This window comes from Balaenoptera physalus (assembly GCF_965194825.1).
Source record: "Balaenoptera physalus genome assembly, chromosome: 19".
NCBI classification, from domain to species: domain Eukaryota; kingdom Metazoa; phylum Chordata; class Mammalia; order Artiodactyla; family Balaenopteridae; genus Balaenoptera; species Balaenoptera physalus.
Genome location: NC_138900.1, coordinates 17419 through 34942, shown reverse-complemented (window position 1 = coordinate 34942; position 17524 = coordinate 17419). Strand labels below are relative to the sequence as shown.

General features: G+C 50.9%; 1 long non-coding RNA gene across 1 annotated transcript; it reads left to right on the top strand.

Moving 5' to 3' along the window:
- Window positions 1–897: 897 nt before the first annotated feature.
- On the top strand, window positions 898–17220 carry LOC309648327. Its single transcript, XR_014256579.1, has 5 exons — window positions 898–1954; window positions 3015–3091; window positions 4919–5036; window positions 5662–5850; window positions 17141–17220. It is a non-coding gene; the product is annotated as an uncharacterized lncRNA (long non-coding RNA).
- The last annotated feature ends 304 nt before the right edge of the window (window positions 17221–17524 follow it).

The window sequence follows — 17524 nt, the reverse complement described above, 5'->3', positions numbered from 1 at the left end:
CCCCGGATGCCATGTGCACACGATGCCCCACAGAAGGAGGGGTAAGGATGTGGGTTTTGGGGTAGGGTTGGCCTTACTGCAGGACGCACGGGTCCTCAGGTGAGTGGGGCCTGTCTCCAGCCAAGGGGCCCTGTTAGAGGGAGCCTTCCCTGAGCCTGCCTTCCTCCTGCAGGAGGTAGGGGGCAGGGGGGTGGGCGGGCTAGCCCGGGAGATTGGTTGGGGGCTAAATTTGGCCTGAAGGTTTTGCTGGGGAGGCCAGGGGCCCTCACATCTCCCATCTGCTGTCCATACACCCCTGTGTACACCTGGCTGAGGTATGCCCAGAGCCGACCTCTGATCACATGCACAAAGCAAGCACTCCCTGCTGGCTGGACCTCTTGCATCCGAGCAGGTAACTCTTCTGCCCCAACTCTTGGGCCATCGTGGGTACCCGCAGCTCTAGGCTCTCCTGGGGGTGGCCACTGTGGGTATACCTGACCAGGGATGCTGGTCTGCTCCTCCTGCTTGGCTGTCTGCACCATTCAGTGTAGAATCAGAGCCAGAGGAGAGACTGACTTTAAAGGACACTTTTGGGCATATTAATCACGTAAGGCTGTACACGGGTCTTCTCTTCCTGGCTGGGGTCTGGCTGGACTCGGGGTGTTTTCCAGCGGTGCTGGGCGCGGAACCGGGCCCCGGGCGTTGGGGGCGGAGCAGGGTTCGGGCGCTGGGGGCGGAGGCGGGCCCCCGAGCGCTGGGGGCGGAGCCGGGCCCCGGGCGCTGGGGGAGGAGCGGGGTTCGGGCGCTGGGGGCGGAGGCGGGCCCCGGGCGCTGGGGGAGGAGCAGGGTTCGGGCGCTGGGGGCGGAGCCGGGCCCCGGGCGCTGGGGGAGGAGCGGGGTTCGGGCTCTGGGGGAGGAGCAGGGTTCGGGCGCTGGGGGCGGAGCCGGGCCCCGGAGCACAGGAGGCGGAGCCGGGCCCCGGGGCGCTGGGGCCCTTCGGGTCCGGGCCAACAAAGAACAGCCCGGATACCCACGCCCACGGCTGGGCCTGCTGGTCTCTCCGTCCTTCTGTCGGACACAGTGTTCACGTTCCCCTGCTGCCCCGGCTGGCCTATCTCCTGTCGGGTGGTAAGCTCTTCGTCCCAACCGCCGTCACCCGGCTCCACACCCCTCCGCCAGCCTCAGGCATGACCCAGGACCTCCCTGGGCTTCTCCCGCCTGCCCCCCTTGGTCGGTGTCCTCAGTCCACCTGTGCTGACAAGTGAGGGTTTCCTCCAGACGCTCCCAAACGCTTCACCCCAACATCCTCCCCGGGGTCGGCCCCATGTCCTGTCGGGATGTTCCCCTGTCACCAAGCCCCAGCTACGTGGCAAGGGCAGGCATTGGGCTTGCAGCAGGCACCGCTGTGCGTCCTGCTGTACACACAGGCATGGCCCTGCCCCAGGGGGCAGGGAAGGCAGCCCTAGCTCAGGATACGGGGAGACGACTGACTGACTACAGGGCGGCCGTCAGCTCTCGGCTCACCAGGCAAGAGCAGCCGGGTTCTCGCTCCTTGGACCCTTTCTCACCTGTGACCCGGATTTGTTCCCACCCCCGTTGTCCCTCCATTGGCCTCGCTCTTCTGAGCAGAGCAGGACAGTGTGGTCAGCGGTCACAGGCTGAGGCACAGGGACACTGGCTGACCCGCGTGCACCCATGCTGACCCCACGGAACGGGCACTGCACCAGGGCTTGTGCAGTGTGGGTTCACCTGCCCACAGAGAGGCCGGGCCTCTGTTCTGGCTCCAGAGGTCACCTTGAGTCTGACGGGAGTGTCCGTGCTCCGTGGGCCTCGCTCCAGGCTGGTCTGTGCTGATGGCGTGATGCACGGTGGGGCTTCCTGAGTCGCCCCCGGGGGCTGGAGGCCGAGGTCCGGCACATGGTGGTCCTCATGTCGACATGACCGACCCCAAAAAATCCTGCACCTCAGGATTCAGGTGGGCTTCCCTGAGTGGCCACACCCAAGGGACCCCCGACGCTGCTCCTGACCTCTGCCTTCGGCTGATTTTAATCTACATCCTACGCAACTCTGTGCCAGCTGCAAAGAGAGGGAGCTTGTTCATACACCCCTCCCAGCGCATGGGGCTCTCGTGGACAGACCCCTCCTAGGATATAGAGCTCACCTGAGCAGGTACCCAGCAGCCCACGGGGCTCTCGTGGTCAGGCCCCTCCGATGATATGGAGCTCACCTGGACAGGCACCCAGTGGCCCACGGGGCTCTCGTGGTCAGGCCCCTCCCAGAATATGGAGCTCACCTGAGCAGGCACCCAGCAGCCCCCGGGGCTCTCGTGGTCAGGCCCCTCCCTGGGTATGGAGCTCCCCTGGGCAGGCACCCGGCAGGGCTGGGCACCCAGGAACCGTGCACATGGCCCTCGTTGCAGAGCACCCCAGCCCACCTGTTGGTCAGAGCTGACCCTGAGCACCTCAGAGCAGGACCTGAACTAACAAACAGCAGCTCCGACAGGTCTGTGACCCTGGGCTTCACTCTGTGTGGCCTCCCTCGACCGGGTCTTCCAGAGGCTTCCACTGCAGCCGGGGCACCAGGCCTCTGTCTCCATCCACCACCCCTCCTCTCCCTGACTCTTGGGTTCTTCTCATTGGGAGAGGGTCTTCTTGAAGTTGTCTCCCACTCGTGGGCCAGATAAAATGATTAGAAAACAAGCCAGATTGCAGCCCCATGTCTGTCCTGACCCTCAGGGTACCTGTTCCTTGGACCTGGCCGGTGCAGCAAGGCCCATTTTCTGCAACTCTGAGCCCCTGAGGGGCGAGGATTGGCTGACCTAGGCAGCCTGACCCGGCCGGCCAGCCCTCCCCAGGTGTGCCTGGGCTGAGGGCTATATAAACACCGCCTCCAGGCAGCAAGAGCCCCTGCAGCTGTGCCTGACGCCATATTCTCTGCCCCGTCAGCAGTCTCGGGGTTGGGCTGGTGGGAGGGAGTAGGGCCCACGGCTCTGTGGGTGGCCCGGTGTGAGTGGGGCTCTGCTGGACCTTCCGCAGGAGTTCTCAAGCTGCCACCTGCTAAAGAAGAGGATGTGTCACCAGTACCTGCTGTTGGAATTTCTCCCCGGGCAGAGGTGAGGAAGGAAAAAAGCAGTGGGGGCCGGGACAGGAGGGGTACCTCAGGCAGGGAAATGGAAAGCTTCCAGAAGAGCGCCCGGGGCCAGGACCATCCTGGCTGGCCTGCAGGCACCAAGTCGGCCTGCGTGCTGTCGCTGGTGTGACTCCAAGCCCCTTCCTCTAGGCTTTAAAGTCTTTGTACATATTCAGGTGTTTTATCTGGGAAGGGTGGGAAAAGTTCAGGAGCACCTGGCCGGGGGGTCAGCTCACGTTTACTCAGAGACGCCTCCTCACAGTCCCCCAGCTTTGCAATGAGGACGGTCCTGGAGGGGGGTCTGCTGGCTGCATGGGAGACGGTTCCCCACCTGTGACCAACTTCAGAATTGTTTACCACTGGAGCAAGTGTCCTGATAGGGTTTTCATCTGTGTAACTAGTGGGTTCTTAATTAGCAACGTGAAGGGTGACATCAGAAGTCCTGAATCAGGATGGAAATACTTATCCCCAAAATGTACAGGTGTAAAAACCTGGGGAGGCCGTGTGCAGCCGGCATCCTTAGGGATGGGCTTCCGACTGACCCTTCAACGTTCTGGTGTCCAGCCACTGCTTTAGGATTTCTGGGGCCCAATGCTGACTCTCAGGGCTCTGCGATCCAGCCTTTGTTGGCCTTTAATGAGACCCGCACTTCCAGGATCCTACAGAGCAGGGTCTGTGTGACTGTTCTGTGGCTTCTGTAACAAATGACCACAAGCTGGGTGGTTTAAAACAACAGGAATTCATCCTCCCCCAGTCCTGGAGACCAGACATCTGAGATCAAGGTGTTGCAGGACGGAAGTCTTTCCAGAGGCTCCAGGATAGGGTTCTTCCTGCCTTTTCCAGCTTCTGGGGGCTCCAGGCGTCCCCAGGCTTGCAGCTGCATCCCTCCCATCTCTGCCTCTGTCTTCACGTGGCTTCTCCTCTGTGTCTGTGTCTCTCCTGTTTTGTCTCTCATAAGGACTCTCTCAATTGGATTGAGGGTCACCCTAACCCAAGATGACCTCACCTCGAGATCCTTAACTACATATACGAAGACCCTTTTCCCAGATATGGTCCTGTTCACGTGTTCTGGGGAGACACATCTTTTGGGGCCAGCATTCAACCCATTACCTGTGTGTAAAATAACCCTCATTTTAGGAGATTACCAAGGTCCCATATAGACTGGCACAGACAGCAGCCATGTGGATGGGGGTCTGGGGAGAATGAGGACCCTGGAATCACCTGGAAAGGATGAAGGCCTGACTTCATTAGGTGAGCTCTTCCACCACGGGGTCCGTGGAAACAGCCACTCCACTCTGTCCGTGGAAAGGGACCCAGTGCCGAGTCCAGAAGTGGTTATATTGCAAAGCTGGCTCTTCTGGGATTTCATCATCAGTAGCATCATGTAACAGATAACTACGGGCTTGGGGGAATCGCTTTCTGGCACGTGATGACAGCAGTGTCACTTTAGGCTCATCAAGCCTAGAATAGGAATGTTTGAAGGAGAAGAGTTTGGGAGATTGCCAAGCTTGGTTGTCAAGGAAACTGAGCAGGTTTGTCAAGGTTGTCAAGGAAACTTCTCAAACTGAAGGCAGGGCTGGGAGAGCTGAACTCCAGGGATCTTTTAAAGAGGCTGCTCTGAAGCACCATCACCTGAGAGGTGGTCTCAGCGTGAGCTGGGGTTTGAGAAAAGTGTGATGAGATTAAGCCTGACTTTCTGTGACAGCTGGGGAGGGGTTTGTAAAGCACCTTGACTTTTTGTTTTTTAAAAGTCTTTATTGAATTTGTTACAATATTGCTTCTGTTTCGTGTTTTGGTTTTTGGCCGCAAGGCATGTGGGATCTTAGCTCCCCAACCAGGGATCGAACCTGGACCCACTGCATTGGAAGGCGAAGTCTTAACCACTGGACCACCAGGGAAGTCCCAGCACCTTGGCTTTTAAGGCAAAGGTTTGTTGCTGGAACAAAGTGTCTCCGAAAAATGGGCTGAAACTCAAGCTGTCTCTGCCCCCTTCTTGTGAGAGTCCAGGGCAGGTGGGTGTCAGGTCCCAGGCTCTGTCCCCCTTGTTTCTCCTCCCTGCTTCCAGGTGAGGGCTGCAACCAGCAGGGTGGGGTGACCAGGTGGGCATCATGCCCTCTGTCCTAGGATGCAGGCTGGGCAAGGCCCTCACCACCTCCACCCCTTCCCCTTGGTAACACGAGACACTATGCCCCAGCTGGAAGGGGTGGGAAGGCTGGGAGGTGCAGGGTAGCCGTGAACAGGAAAAAGGGAAATGGGTTCTGATGGGCAGCTGGGCGGCTCTCCTGTGAGGGTCGCCCAGACGCTAGCGCACAGACTCTGGGCCCTGTGAAGCTTCGATGCTTTGTGGTTCTGGAAATCCTATAGGAGACGGTCCACAGCAGGTGAAGCTAATGCCCTCAGTGGAGGTGGTGAAGCCAAAGATCTGCAGTTCAGACCGAAGGTGCCGATGTACATACAGGACAAGACCATCTCGTGTGAATGGACTTCAGGCACGTTTAACATGAATGCAGTCATGTTAATGCCTAGCACCTTCTATCTTGTGCCTCTCCTCAGGGACCCCCTCCTCAGTTCCTGAGGATCCTGTAACTCCCGTACAGGGGGATGGAGAGTGGGCTCTGTCCAGTCTGAGCCCTGAGTTACCCTGCGTGTGAGTCTGCTCAGGACCGCCGTAACAAATACCACAGACTGGGCCGCTTGAATAACAGACCGATCTCCCAGTCCTGGATGCTGTCTGAGTTCAGGGTGTGTGCAGGCTGGCTTCTCCTGAGGCCTCTCTACTTGGTGCTTAGACAGCCATCTTCTCCCCAGGTCCTCACGTGGTCTCCCCCTGTGCCTATCTGTGTCCTAATCTCTTCTTGTAGGACAACAATCCTATTGGATTAGGATCCACCCTAGTGACCTCATTTTTACCTTGATCGCCTCTTTAAAAATCCCATCTCCAAATACAGCCACATCCTGGGGTCCTGGGGGTTAGGGATTCAGCATGTGAATTTGGGGGGACATGGCTGAGCCTAGGAACCAAGTGTGCCTCGGTCCTTCCTTCCCTCAAGTCACACGAGGTGATGTAGTGGCTCAGGGAGAGGCCACTCGTGCAGAGTCTGTGTCCCAGCTGGGGAGCCCTTCTCTGCTCTGTTTGATCAGGCAGTGGCCGTGCCAGTCCCCTCCTGAGGTGAGCAGTTCTGGGGTTTCCTGCCGTGTCTCCTGGCTTGCTGAGGTGCTCATTGTCAGGGAACCCAGGAGCCAGCAGCCTCGTGGGGGTGCCGGGGACTCTCAGGGCCTTGGCAGATGTCTCTCCCAGCAGATACCCTAGCGAAAGTGGGGAAACATTTGGGGGATTGCAGGTGGAGGAGAATCCACAGTCTTATTTATGCTTCAGAAAGACCACGTTGGGGTGGGATGTGAGGTGCACCATGGGGGCAGGAAGCTTTGTCAGGGCCTGATGGAGGAACCAGGCACAAGATCGGGCTTGGGCCAGGGCTGTGGTTATAGAGGGGAATTAGTGTGGGAACTGGCCACAGACTCTGGAAAAGGAGCTGACAGTCACTGGGGAACAAGCAGAGTGGGAGCCTGGGAGGCCCCAGTGTTACCGAACCTCTTGGGTCCACTTGCCCGAGTGCAGTAAAGCCAATCTACTGACACCGGGGTCTGGTGAAGGAAAGTGCAGCTTTAACTGCAAAAGCGCCAATGCAAGGAGGACAGGTGTCTTGTGCTCTAAAACCCCAAACTCCCTGGAGGATTTCAGCAAAACAATTTTAAAGGCCAGTTTATGGAAGGGGGTCGCAGGGTATGAGATCAGCTGGTGCACAATTCTCTGGTTGATGGTGAGGTAACAGGCGGTTAACACTCTAAATTCTTAGGCACCAGAAGCTCTGGGGCTACCTGTTCATGATCATCAAGTAGTTGATTTCTTCCGTTTGGTGGTGGTTTTAGCATCTGTAAAACAAGTCAGGAAGCGTGCATCAGATGCTGTTATCCAGGTACTTCAGAGAGGAGCTACAGCAGAGGATGTCGGGGAGGGGTCTGTCCTGGGAAGGCCCCATAGGGTCCTGCTCGGTTACACCCGGTGCCTGGGCTCGGCAACCTGGGAAGGTGGGGCTGCTCCTGGGTGTGGGGAGCTGCAGGATCCCGGTCCCCTGAGGGCCCTGTTAGCCCCCAAGGTGAGATGGGGGTGCAGTGGCTGGACAGAGGCGTCTGGCCTGCGAGAGGGGTCCAGGCTGGAAATGTCACGGGAATCATCGCAGGGAGGGAGAGGAAAGGCCAATGGGGGCAGGTAGGTCACAGCAGACTATGTGCAGGTGACTGCAGTCCTGTTGGAAGCAACTCAGAGCCAGAAAGGAGTGGCCGTCAGGGGCTCAGCTCCATTCTCTTGTTCCTTTGTAAAACCACTGTGTCAGAGTTTGAGACACTGCCAGGCGACGTCTGGGGCCAGTGCTGCCATGGCTTCATCAAAGGCGCCCAGGGGGAACACAGAACCACTGCAGACCCCGCCCATTTCCGCACTGGGGATGAATCCCATCGGGGCTCCTGGGCTCACAGACCTGAGGGAACCTCTGTCCTCAGGACTGGTCTTCCTCCTTCCTCTCACCTGCTGGTCAGAGGCCCAGGAACCCCCAACCTGGCTCCACCCCCAGGGCCTGGATTCTGGGACAGCTTCGGGGTAAGCAAGACCCTCATGTTCCTTTATCTGCCTGGGGGTGAGAATGTCTTAAACGCTGCAATTGACTGATTATGGAGGGCTGAGTGTTTCCAGCAGGTATGGGTGGAAAGATGGGGCGTGAAGTTCCTATGTCTGCAGGGTCTTCCCAGCGTGAAGATCTGTGTGTTTCCCCCGACCAGTCAACATACTCCCAGGAAGCCCAGATCCAGGATTACGAGGGCAGAGGCTCTCCCCTTGCTTATCTGTAACTTCCCACTCCCACACCAAGGAGCCTGGCTCCCACCATCTGCCATTTGTCTATGCATTGCTCCTTTGCAGGTTACATGTGCAGAGGTTTCAGAATTGTTAGCTACTACACCCTGGAAAGAACTTCGTAAAATAAAGCCCACTGTATATGTACGGTCCATTTTGCCTTTAGTCTACAGATTCCATTCATTTCCAAAGGTAACTTAGATCAGCAGATTTTACCCCATCCCCTTCAGTGAGTTTTTTCCATATATTTCTTTTTTTAAAAAAAATTAATTAATTTATTTTTGGCTGCGTTGGGTCTTTGCTGCACACGAGCTTTCTCTAGTTGTGGCGAGTGGGGGCTACTCTTTGTTGCGGTGCGTAGGCTTCTCATTGCGGTGGCTTCTCTTGTTGCAGAGCACGGGCTCTAGGCATATGGGCTTCAGTAGTTGTGGCTCTCAGGCTCTAGAGTGCAGGCTCAGTAGTTGTGGCTTGCGGCCTCAGTAGTTGTGGCACACGGGCTTAGTTGCTCTGGGGCATGTGGGATCTTCCCGGACCAGGGCTCGACCTGTGTCCCCTGCATTGGCAGGTGGATTCCTAACCATTGAGCCACCAGGGAAGTCCCTGGATAGCCTCTTTTGATGCACAAAAGTTTGTAATTTTGAGGAACTCCAGTTTATCTATTTTTTTCTATCATTGCGTGTGTCTTAGTGTCAGATCTAAGAAACTATTGCTAAATGCAAGGTCATGAATCCCTTGGTTTATTCGAGAGTACTGTCATCGCTCGGTATCCACTGGGCTAGGGTTTAGGTCTGGGGTTTGAATCAGTGTTACGGTTTAGGGGTCAGGGTCAGGGGTCAGGGTTGGAGAGTCAGGGTAGAGGGTCTAGGGGTCTGGGGTTAGGGTGTTAAGGTTAGAGGTTAGGGTTCTTTAGGGTTAGGGTTAGGTTTAAGCATAACTGGCCCCCATTGCGATTCCTTTCTCCTCTCTGAGGTCTCCAGGATGGATAGGATTTGCCCAGGGTCACACATGAGTCAGGGAGGTGAGCTGGACCACTGTTTTTCTACCCCCCAGTCCTGGGCTCTGAGAGAAGAATGAAATGTCTGTACTGTCTCTGAGTGTTTCACATTGAACTCGATGTCAGTCACGGGTTGTGGAGGGTGCCAGGATCCATGCATGGTTGCTTCCTGCCCTCCCATCTGGGAAAGGTGATGCTGGCCCTGCTCTGCCTGGGCAGCCCCAGTTCCAGCAGAGTGCCCAGAGAGGAGGGCGCTCAGTGGACATGTGTGGATTAATGCAGGACTGGGTGTAGCAACCTGCCAGCCCCCTGCCTACTTGAGGGCTGGTGGGGCCCTCCTGGGACTGCAGGCATCCTTTGTCCCATCTGAGTGGGTAGCAATAGACAATCAAGTCTCAGGCAGGACAGTCCTTGGTCTCTGACCATTCAGGCAGGCATCTGTGGTCCTCTAGCTCAGTTCAGCCTGGGCCCTGTCAAGACCCCATGGGCAATTAGTGAGCTGACCATGCTGCTGAGCAGTGGAACAGCTACCTGGGCACTGTAGACGTTCCTATGAGATGTTTCAACTACCAACATCCACGTGGCTGAGAAAAGGGCCTCCTCTTCGCAGCCTTCACAGCCTCGTAGCCTGCCAAGAGAGGTAATAACCCTCTAAATATTTGAGTGTGTCCCTGACACAACAACCATACAGGAGACCATGGCCCTTCAATCCTTTGTCTTTTTAGTTGTTAGAAATTTTTTTTTTTAAATTTGTGTCATGCTTTATTTATTTATTTTATTTCTTTATTTATGGCTGTGTTGGGTCCTCGTTTCTGTGCGAGGGCTTTCTCTAGCTGTGGCAAGCGGGGGCCACTCTTCATTGCGGTGCGCGGGCCTCTCGCTATCGCGGCCCCTCTTGTCGCGGAGCACAGGCTCCAGACGCGCATGCTCAGTAATTGTGGCTCACGGGCCCAGCCGCTCCGCGGCACGTGGGATCCTCCCAGACCAGGGCTCGAACCCGTGTTCCCTGCATTGGCAGGCAGATTCTCAACCACTGCGCCACCAGGGAAGCCCCAGTTGTTAGAAATTTTGACATTCATATTCATTAAGAATAAAAGTTATGGGAGTAACTGGGCCTCCCAATGAGAGGTTCACAGTGACACTGCATTGTCTTGGAGAGCCATATGCATCCATGTGGCCTCTGGAAAGCCTGCCAATTATGGGTTCCATGGCATGGAATAATTCTTGAGCCTCCCATTACTTCATTGCACAAGAGTTTCCTTACCAACCTAGCATTTGGTTTCTTCCCTTAGTAAAGGAGAGAGAAGAAACTGGAAAAGGAGCAGTATTGTTTTTCAGGGATGGGTAATTAATATGGCCAGGGAGATGGCATAACTCAAGGGCTCCCACCTCTCAGGGACAGGAATGCGGTCTGTGTGTCTTCTGAGGGCACATGGGCTGTTCTGGGCCAGCCTCTGAGATGTGAGGACCTGATGCCCAAGGCAGGAGACTTGAGTTTACCACCACCAATGATCCTGCCTTTTCAGCAAGTGAAAGAACTTCTTGCAGTCTTGGGAGGACAGTAAGAGCACTGGATGAGTAGCTGCAGCCCCTGACCCTGAGTGAACCCCTTTCTTCCTTTTGTGTCAGATTCTGTGCTGTGCAGTGAGCGGTCATTGACTTAGAATCTGTTGCTTTCTGCCAGCCAGCATCTGTTCTTAGGCCCAAGTGCCTCAGTTTTCCTTTGGGAATTACATCTCACCTGCTTCCAGTCCAAACAGTTGCAGAAGGATGAGCCCTTGTTCCACCCAGCTCGAAGATGGGTTTACAGCCCACATCTAGCCAGTCCCATTTTCCATCTTCTGGTGATGGGTCAAGGATGAGAATGCAACCCAAGCCAGATCAAAGGCATTTAAAACCTCGACTTTCTTGGAATCCAAGAAAAAGAGAAACTCTTTCTGGGAAAATGGATGGTGAGTGGTTGTCAGCCTAGAATAGCTGTTGGCCCAAGGGCAGTGAGAGAGCCTGTGCCTGTGAATGGGGTCCCCCAAAGGCACTGAGCAGGACAAAGTTTTGGAGAGAAGCAAGGTCACACTGAGACAGTGTGAGCCACTGGACCTGCCAGGTCCAAACCCATTCTTCAACTTGCCACTTGCAAGTATTAATTTATTTCTACCCTTACAATAAATACTAATTTATTTTACTTCAGTAAGTGTGTCCAGTTGCTGGGAATAAAAAAAGTCCTAGTTGACACATCCGAATCAATAATCCCTGATCCATCCTCAGGTGTCCTCACTGGGTGGGCATGGCTGGGGGAGATGAAGACACTGGGTGGGGTCAGATACTAGGGGAGCTGCCAAACAGCTCTGTCCCTGTTCCTTCCATGTCCTGGGAGAGGGAAACCCTGGAACAGTGATAGGATAACCAATAAGGGAAGAGGTTCCTCAGTGGTTAATTGGTCTTTTTGTATTTTCCTTAATTTAGGGCCCATTTTGGTAATGTGTTTTTTACAAAGAAATCACCTGTTTCCTCTAGATTTCCAGTTTGTTACAATAGGTTTTTCTTATTTGACTTTTAATTTTTCCCGTCTGATTATCTACAGAATCATCACAAACAATGAACAAATATTGATACTTTGTTATTAACTGAAGTCCATAGCCATGTTCCCTTTGTTATACCTTTCCTAGTTCCAGGATCACAAATGACATGTGATCTTCATGATCTCGGGTGCCTCGGCCTGCAGCGGCTTGAAGCAGGGTTTTGGTTCGCGGCCAGTGATTGAGGTCGGGTCGCGGCGGTGAGAGCACCGAATCCTGGCCACTAGACCAGCGGTCAGTGACAAGCCCCTGGCCCTACGGCTTCGCAGAAAAGAATTCCCACAAAGACGGAAAGTATTGAAACAAGTCAAGTATTTATTAGAAAAAAAAAAAAGAGTAGAGTACGTGTGGATAGACACACGGGCGGTCTCAGAGAGAGTTGTGCCCTAGAGGCAGTTTGAATCACTTTTATGGGACATTCTTCCATGTCTCCTTTGGCGAATCATTTTGATTTGCCTGGTTCAGAGTCTGGATTTGGTGTATCTCGGGATCTTCCCATGCGTGCACGTGCATCTCTTAGCCAAGATGGATTCTACCGAAGAGGCCTATGGGTAGACTTAGCCCCTTAGCATCGGTCCCCTTTTGACCTCCAAGGAGCCTCTCTGTGCATGTAGTCTGGGAGGTCTCCTGACTTGGAGAATGAGGAAGATGTGGTCTCTTATCTTCTATCTGGGCAGGACCCAGCCTCCTCTCTCAATTGTCTGTTATTCTCATCTCGGAGTATTGGTTCACAGGGAACGAACTCAAACCGTTTGCCCTGGGGGGCCCATCTGTCTCCTGCCTCAATCATGTCTGTTTAGTCTCTTCTGGGCTTTGACAGTTGCTCAGACTCTCCTTGTTTCCATGACCTTGACAGTGTGGAGGAGGACTGGTCAGGTATTTTATAGACTGCCGGGCACTGGGATTTGCTTGGTGTTTTGGTCGTGATTAGACTTGGCTTTGAAAAAGCAGACCACAGAGGTGAAGTGCTTCCTCTTCACTGTATATCAAGAGCACAGGCTCTCAAGGGAACGTCTCACTGATATTCTCAACTTTGGTCACCTAGCTGAGGTAGTGTTTGTCAAGTGTTCCCACAGTGAAGTTAATTTTTTTAAAATTTATTTTAAAATTTATTTTATTTATTTGGTTGTGCCAGGTCTTAGCTGCGACAGGCGGGCTCCTTAGTTGAGGCTCGCTTGCTCCTTAGTTGTAGCATACAAACTCTTAGTTGCAGTGTGCATGTGGGATCTAGTTCCCTGAGCAGGGTTCGAACCCAGGCCCCCTGCATTGGGAGCATGGAGTCTTAACCACTGCGCCACCAGGGAAGTCCCATGAAGTTAATTTTTCCCCATGTCCATCCTGTGTGTCTTATTTAGGAGGAAGTCATAATGCAGAACCCACACTTGAGGAGAGAGGGGTTAGTTTCACATACTTGATGGACAGCTGAGTGTCTATATGAATTGTTTAGAAGCTTTCCGTGTAGGAGATTTCTATTTAACACCATTCATCAAAAACTATGTGATTTATTTTTAGCAGTGTGGATCCATGAATAATTATTGTAAACTTTTGGTTATAATCCAGCACTACATTATTACACTCCTTAGTTCATTCTTGCTTTGGCTGTTGAGAGCTTTTTCCATTTGCTCCTGTTTTCATTTTACATAATTTTTCTTTTTTTAAAAATTATTTATTTTTGTCTGCGTTGGGTCTTCATTGCTGCTGCATGCAGGCTTTCTCTAATTGCGGCGAGCGGGGGCTGCTCTTCGTTGTGGTGTGCAGGCTTCTCACTGAGGTGGCTTCTCTTGTTGTGGAGCACGGGCTCTAGGTGCATGGGCTTCAGTAGTTGTGGCATGCAGGCTCAGTAGTTGTGGCTCGCGGGCTCTACAGTGCAGGCTCAGTATTTGTGGCTCACGGGCTTTGTTGCTCTGCGGCATGTGGGATCTTCCCGGACCAGGGCTCGAACCCGTGTCTCCTGCATTGGCAGGTGGATTCTTAACCATTGTGCCACCAGGGAAGTCCCTTACATAATTTTTCTTTTGTGGGGTTTTATTTCTTTTGGAATTTGTTTACTTTCTGATATTTTAAGATTATCCTGCTTCACATATTTACTGTTTCAGCCCTAGTATCAGCCCTTTCTTCAAAGAGCCCTTGTTCCTTTTATTAGAGAATGATATTAAAAATGTACTTGTGGTAGCTAGATATGCTCAGCTGACAATGCTTGGAAGTATATGCACGTATCCCAGCCTATGCATATACACATAATTACACATAGTTCCACATGGAAATTTTTATATCTCTGTTAGGCAAAAGATAGTTTATACTGATGTCTCCAACCTGATTTGTTATGACATGGATGTCGTAACCTTCTCCCTTTGTTTGTAACTTCCCACTCCAGTGCTAAGAAACCTGGCTTCCACCATTTGTCATTTATTGAATTCAGTGCTTGTTCCATTCGATGACTCATGTAGTAGTTTCAGTACTGTTAGGTACTACCCACCATGGGAAAGAACTTTTGAGTCCACTGTGTATGTATGGAGCATTTTGCCTTTGGCCTACAGATTCTGTTCATTTCCAAAGTTAATTTAGGTCAGCCCATTTTGTCCCACCACCAACAATGAGTTTTTTCATACATTTCTAAATCAGTTAGATTCTTTGTTACATTCTGTATTCCAATCTTTGACACTTCCATATGCTAAGTAATTAAATTTGAATAGATTATAATTTACTCATTGGGTTGTAAAAATCTGTGAGTGTAGACAGATGCATAGTGGCAGGTGTTCATTGCTCTATTGTATCATATGGACTATTTCAACCACATATTCCATAAACTGTTTCCAAAACATGTCTGTTTTGCCTTTTCTAGAATATCATATAAATGAGGTCGTACAGTGTGCAGCACTTCAGACTGGATTCTTTCACTTAGCAATGTAAGTGTTAGATGCATCTTTTTTTTTTTTTTTTTGCATGGGTTGATGGTCCATTCCTTTATATCTCTGAATACTATTGCATTGCATGTATATGAGAGGAAAAATAATTTTCCCTCTACTCTTCTCTGTTCTTCATTGAGATCCCCCTTGTAATGAAAGGGAGATGAACTGGAGAAAAATAATCAGAAGTTTAATATATACCATGCATACCTCCTTGTATACTTGAAAGATACCCAGGAAAACTGAGTCACTCCCTGAAATGGCCCAAGCCATTACCTTAAATGCTATCTTCAGCTGATAACAAAAGAAAGATGTTAGGGAATGAAGGAAACCATTTAAGGGAGGTTATTAGGCAAAGCACAGTAAACAAGGGCTATCGTTGTTATGCAGATTTATATCCAGGCCTATTTCACTGACAAGATTTTCTTAATATTTAGTCATTCAATTCCTGGTCCGGAGAGGGACACACCCTTACAAATGGAGATATCCTTAACAAATGTAAATTTACTTCATAAAAGGAAATTTTCTACTTGGTTTTCAAAGATTTTCCTGGGTCTGCTGTTTTTTAAATTAATCAGTCCAAAATAATCCTTTTGTCAAAGGGACATATTTTGGGGTGGTGTGTTCTGCTCCCCTTGACATGTTTGTGCCATAATTTGTTTATGAATTCACCTACAGAGGACATCCTGATATCTTTACGTTTTTAGCCATTATGAATAGAGCTGCTGTGCATAACTTGATGCTAGTTTTTGTTTTTTAATACATAAATTTATTTATTTATTTATGGCTGCGTTGGGTCTTCCTTTCTGTGCATGGGCTTTCTCTAGTTGTGGCGAGCGGGGGCTACTCTTCGTTTCGGTGTGCAGCCTTCTCATTGCGGTGGTTTCTCTTTTTGTGGAGCGTGGGCTCTAGGTGCGTGGGCTTCAGTCGTTGTGACACACAGGCTCTAGAGCGCAGGCTTCAGTAGTTGTGGTATGCAGGCTCAGTAGTTGTGGTTCACGGGCTTAGTTGCTCCGTGGCATGTGGGATCTTCCTGGATCAGGGATCGAACCTGTGTCCCCTGCATTGGCAGGCAGATTCTTAACCACTGCACCACCAGGGAAGTCCATATGCTAGTTTTGGTTTGAACACAGTTTTTCAAAGCAGTTGTCTAAATACAAGAGGTGTGCTTCTTGGATCCTAAAGGGTGAGACTGTTTAGATTTGGAAAAAACTGCCAAACTGTCTTCTGAAGTTGGTTGTACATGCATTCCACCAGCATCATGAGTATATTCCTGTATGCTCATTTAGTGTCTGTATATCTTCTTTGTCCAGGTGTGTGTTTCAATCTTTACCAATCTTCATGGGGTTGTTTGGTATAATTTGAGTACAAATCCTTTATCAGATATGTCTTCATAAAGATTCTCAGTAAAATAGAAGTAGAATGGAGTTTTCTCAAGTTGATAACAAAAATCTACAAAAACTGTAACTTCACATTATGCGTAATGGTAACAAACATGAAACTTTCCCACTAAGTTCAGTTAAAATTCAAGGATGTGGACCTCCCTCGTGGCACAGTCGTTAAGAATCCGCCTGCCAATGCAAGGGACATGGGTTCGAGCCCTGGTCCAGGAAGATCCCACATGCCACGGAGCAACTAAGCCCGTGTGCCACAACTACTGGGCCTGTGCTCTAGAGCCCGCGAGCCACAACTACTGAGCCCACGTGCCACAGCTACTGAAGCCCATGTGCCTAGAGCCCGTGCTCCACAAGAGAAGCCACTGCACTGAGAAGACTGCACTCCACAACAAAGAGTAGCCCCTGCTCGCCACAGCTAGAGAAAGCCTGCGCCCAGCAGCAAAGACCCAACGCAGCCAGAAATAAATAAATAAAATAATAATAAAATAAAATTCACTTTACAAGGATGTCTCCTTCCATCATTTCTTTTCAGTATTTTACTCAAAGTCCTTTCTCACGCAATAAACCAAGAAGAGAAATAAAATAAATACAGATTGGGTGGGAAAAAAAATAAAAGCAGCCCAGTTAACAAGTGGACCAACAAAATTTACAAACACCTCACCAGAGAAAACAGACACTTTGCATGTAAGTATATGGAAGAATAATCCAGATTACATGCTGCCATTAAAATGCAAATTTAAAATGCAATGATATACCACTACATTAGCCTTAGAATGGCCAAAATGTGGAACAATGACAACAACAAATCCTGCAGAGCAATAGGAATTCTCATTCGTTGCTGGTGGAAATGAAAAATAATAGAGCTTCTTTGGAAGTGAGATTGACACTTTCTACAATATTGAACATGCTCTTGTTATACAGTCCAGCAGGTGTTCTCATGGATATATGCTGAAAGGAATTAAAAACATTTGCCCATACAAAAACCAGCATATGGGTATTTTTAGCATCTTTATTCAATATTGCCAAAATGTGAATGAAACCAACGTGCCCTTCAGTAGATGAATGGAAAAGTATACTCTAGGGTATTCTGGGAATGGAATAATTTTCAGCACTGAGAAAGTAACCTATCAAGCCATAAAAATATATGGAAATATATGGGAAATTCTTTTTTTCTCTTTTGAAGTATAAGTGACTTAAAATACTGTTTCTGTTGTACAGCATAGTTGGTTTTTTTGTTTGTTTTTTTGCAGATTACATTCTGTGATGCTCCAAGGACAAAGGACGGCCCTGCCAGAAAAAGTTTCAGCCTTTCACCCCCTACCGGACTCTTTAATTGCCCTCCCTGCCATGTTGCGATGGTTATGAAATTCCTGGGCCCACCTGGGTGACGGGACCTGTCCCAAATAAGGAAAGGAATCTGCCCTGTCCCACTTTCACACTATAGAAGGAAGGTATATGTGCCTCGACCAATCAGTAAACGAAATTTTCACCTTGGACCATTCCTTTGTTTTCTGGCTGTAAAAACTGATCAATAGCACATGTTCAGGCTCAACTCTCCCAGACTGCTAGGAAGTCGGCCTGCTGTTCTGGCAGCGACCCTTCCATCTAACAAATTCTACCTTCTTTACATTCTG